At 44.6% G+C, this 4,789-nt stretch overlaps 1 pseudogene; it reads right to left on the minus strand.

Annotated features, from left to right (window-relative positions):
• Nucleotides 1-1,839: 1,839 nt before the first annotated feature.
• On the minus strand, nt 1,840-4,510 carry LOC101759366 (annotated as a pseudogene).
• Nucleotides 4,511-4,789: the final 279 nt, after the last annotated feature.

Genomic DNA, 4,789 nt, shown 5'->3' on the forward strand with positions numbered 1-4,789 from the left:
AATTCCAAGTTTCTTAGAGTACCTCCCGAAGCACATGGAAGGTGAGCGCCCGCAGGTATCCGTCGCATCCCCGGCATCGGGTTCCTCTCGCCTCTCAAAATCCTCGCGGTCCGTGTCACCTGAGTCGGGTGGTGTCACGCTTCGCACGCCCGACGCAAATCGCACGGCGTCGTGTCGTGTCCTCTTCCTCGGCCTTCTTGGCCTGGCGCTGGATTCATCAACCCAAGGTTCCATCCATCTATATATCTATATCTATATCTATATCTATCTATCTATCTATCTATCTATCTATCTATCTATCTATCTATCTATCTATCTATCTATCTATCTATCTATCTATATCATGCACATGCTCACCGTCTCGGGCATCTTTATCGTCCAGCACCCGGACCAGGCGGCGGCGGCGGCGGCGGCGGCAGAAAGCAGGCACGACGCCGCGGTCTACAAGCTGACGGCGGCCTCCCGCCTCCTCGTCAGGGACAAGAGCTCGACGGCGACGGGCCAGCTGCCTCATTTCCTGACCGTGCAGTTCTTGCTCGGACGGACCCGAGCCCCGCACGGACCAGCGCGCCTGCCCGGTTCACCCTGCCCGCACTCGTATTCAACCCTGCCTCCGTCTTCCCGAGCAGGACGCCGCTGATTCGCCCTCAAGGTTGTGTACTTGATTTTTTTTACAAACTCTGAATCTGCAAGCTGCAGTTCTCTAATGGATATGCATTGTGATGTTACTTTTCAGACAACCTTAACGCACCTGAATGATGCATTTGCTATGTCTGTTGTGTCAAGATCGGCACCCCGTTCTTGGGTAGCACCGGATTGCAGCTGAAGTAGTGGTAGAAGCTCGATTTGTTCAGATCATAGTGTGTTCTTGCCGTTCTATTGCTAAAGCTGGCTCCTTCTGCTGTCAACTTGTATGCCCAGCAGTTATTGTTCATCATTCAGTCTTCTGTTTTGCGTTGTAAATTGATGCTCAGTTTCGTTAGACTCTTAGGCTGTAATTTTAGGTAGTTAGCAATGGTTCAGATCATTCAAGAGTGTGCGTGCAATAACTAAGTTTGGCCAACACTTTTTGTCAGATCTTGGTCTGTAGCTCTTCTAAGAAATGGCTTGGATCATTGAATTTGACCGGCTGTAGTGCGGAAAGAAGCATGTTTCACCTATGTTTTCTTTCTTCCTTTTTATCCCTGGACAAAATTTAATGTTTCTTATCAACTGATAAATGTATTAATCCCATCGCTGAATTGTGTGCTCAATTTGCATGCAGTCCAACTTTGCTACATTGGATGAGGGCACAGGGGTTATTGTCAGGAGGAGGGCAGATCGTCATTTTGAGGAGGAAGGCCCTATCCTCTGTGCTGTGTTGGATGGACTGACTATGGATTCAAATCATCAACTTGCATATTGTCAAATAACAACGATAAGATGACAACACACTCCACATGTATAAACATTAATCAGTCATACAGTAGGTAATATTTATGAAGAAACTGTATAGACTGCATGTTGTTTCTAAGAAAATAAGGGAAAGCGGATGATCTGGACAATTGTAGAGGCACTGAAGCCAGGCAGACAGTTGAATCCGCTGAGCAGCCTGCAGAAGCACAGATACCCCATTGTAGCTTCTATCTTCTGCTTTCTAACCATGTAACCATCAAACAGGCCCTTGGCTCCGCCAAATTCTTGCAGAGCAGACAATGATATAGGGAGCTCAAATGTGTGCAGCACATTTGATTCTGTTCCCAGATCCACTGGTGCATTGATATCAATCAGCTTCCCAGCATCAGCCGCTGCCACTTGAGCTGCTGCTATGGCTACTGCGGGCGAGCGGCGGCGGCGGCAGTAGCGGATGGCGAGCGGCAACATTTGAAGAGGATGCGTTGACCCTTATAACTGAAAAAGCTCATTCCATCTGTCCAGCCAGCTCAGCTTCCTCGTCACCATCAAACTCTTGCTCTACTCCTTTCACCTGCCAAAGCAGTATGACAAATTAGCACAATAGAAATCTTAAGGCCTGCCACTGAGAATCAATGGATAATCTCCCCCTTTATGAAAAACAAATTATATGGAACAATTGCAATAGGAACTCATTTCCTGAATATCAGCACATGACAAGCAATCTAGTTATCAAATAGAAAACATCTTTCACATGAGCCACAAGCATTAACGACCGTCAGCAAGAACGTATAAATCACATCACGTTACCTCAGGTACATAGTGCATAAGCATGTTTTCTATCCCAGACTTCAATGTGACGGATGAACTTGGCACCCGCTGCAGGCACCTTGCATTTTAAGCTTAACTATCCCTGTTTCTCTGAAAGGATAGTATCCTACTGAGACGAAGGAATCCAAATATGCAATATCAGCAGACAGCATGCTGGGGAGGGAGAGAAAGACTAACGGATCAAACCCTCAGTATTCAATGTCACCACCATCATCTTGAACAGCTGGCCGAATGCGAGTCTCCAACAATTCTTTTATCATGGCAACTATTTCTGAATCATCCTAGGAGGAAAGAGTATAGGATCTTCAGTATCACAACCAAATGCTAGCCAGTATACCATAGGCAGTTGTCGAAGTGTTCCCAAGTCAAGATAACAAAATGGTACAATCAGAGGGTTGTGGGTTTCAAACATTTTTTTACCTAGGTGGCAGTAAAGCACTATTATAGATTACTAGGATTAGGTTCTGAGGCATGTTGCGTAAAGAGCACACAGTCAGATGTTTTAGTATCTCTATTTATCTCGTCATTACAGGTCACAGCTTCAAATGAGTTGATGTTGATGATCAGAATAATTTTATTTCTAAGCTATTCTGTACCCTGGTATTCTGTGAATAAGCTTCAGATGAGTCAGAACCTAACAGTATTGATGAGAGGCATTAGCATAAATAAGATTGTGTGTTTGTCAGCATTTCCTATCTGCACTTCATTGCTAGTTAGAGAATCTGGAGTCCAAAACTCCAAAGAAAAAACAAAGCATATCTCCTAGTAGTTCATAAACATGATTATTAGTCTTTTTTCGACAATGAAGACAAACCAAACCAAACAACAAATTAAAAAATGGCAATATTTCAGTATTTGCCTCCTGCCAACATTTCAGATGACAATATGAGCTCTAATCTTAATTAGCCTAAATTAGAAAATCTAACCATATCACAAAAGCATATCTACATATCCAGATGGGTAAATTTAACAGAAGGAATCATTGATGACTTCATGTCTTAACTTAACTCGAGCTGTAATCATAGTGCCATGTCATTAGACCCTCATACCAAGTTGATAATGAATTTGTATCATGGTTCTATCGCACTCAAACAGCATTTAGTCCAGGTCTCAAGACAATCTCACCATTCTGATGGAAGGCTTGAATAACAGCATATAACACATGCAACATAAGCATGCCGGTTAAGTTAGTAGGAGTAATTGTTACAAGAATTGTCGAAGTGTGCATCAACATTGTTAGTAGTTCCTCAGTCAAAAATAGATACACGCAACATGCAAGAAATGTTGGTGGTCAGCGCAGTCACCTGACTGCCTCGGCCACGGAGCTATGGTGTCGGATGGCAAGGAATCCCTATAAGGAAAAAATCATTTATCAGAACATTGAATGATCATGCAATGAAAAAAACACCAGGTTACAGCAAGTATAATTTCACCTGAAACTTTCTAATTGCAAAATAGTCTTCAATCAATATTGTACTCTCTTGTCTATTTCTCCTTCATGAAGTATGCCCCGAAATATTTCAAAATTGCTGCATGGATCGATACACAGGTAAATGTTTTTTGAATTAAGACAGAAATAGGAGGAAAAAATTAACATCATCCCTCAAAGCATTAAATTCTTATCCACAATGGTCGAATCAAGGATGAATTGAGTTTGTAGTATTTAGAAGAAAACATAAAAATCACATTCAGCAAACATGAAATACTCCCCGAAATCACAAAGAAGTATTGCTGTACACAGCATTCAAAACAGAAAAGTAAACATTAATCCCTATTTTAATATAGGTGACAAACATTAATGAATAACAATGCTCCAAAAGTAATTTGTGTTCTCCTTAGCATCCGAAACCAAGAACATGATAAAAGCTGAATATCTAGGCATCCACTGTCATCTAGTTATAATTTGTGGGTTCACAACAATACATCTTACAAAGTTAAACCTAGATAATTTTCATGTTTCACCGAAACCTAGATAATCACATGGTTTGCAGGGTCTTCTAACAATAAATGTCGGAGCAGTCTGGGAAATTCAGAAAAACAAGACAAGAAATATTGCAAGACAGAATGTATACAGAAGCTAATTGAGATACCTCATGAATTGCTGTGTCCATAGAAGCTGCAACATTTGAGTCCAGAAAAATTGGTTGCCCAGATGAGTAAAATCCATTATCGCAGCAAAAACCTCAGGTTTAAGGTAATCCCAAGAAGTTTCTTCTGATCTTGTAACAGTTGCAAAATCAGATCCGAAGAATACCCTGGTGAAGGGGTGGCGAGCGGCGGCGGGGAGGGGTGGCGAGCGGCGGCGGCGGGGGAGGGGTGGCGAGCGGCGGCGGCGGGGGATGGCGAGCGGCGGCGGGGAGGGGTGGCGAGCGGCGGCGGCGGGGGATGGCGAGCGGCGGCGGCAGGGAGGGGTGGCGAGCGGCGGCGGCGGGGGATGGCGAGCGGCGGCGGGGAGGGGTGGCGAGCGGCGGCGGCAGGGACGGGTGGCGAGCGGCGGGGGCGGGGGATGGAGAGGGACGGCGCGCGGCGGGGGATGGAGAGCGGTTCCTGCTAGGAGGAACGGGAA

Source organism: Setaria italica, chromosome V (genome assembly GCF_000263155.2).
Source record: "Setaria italica strain Yugu1 chromosome V, Setaria_italica_v2.0, whole genome shotgun sequence".
In the NCBI taxonomy this organism is placed as follows: domain Eukaryota; kingdom Viridiplantae; phylum Streptophyta; class Magnoliopsida; order Poales; family Poaceae; genus Setaria; species Setaria italica.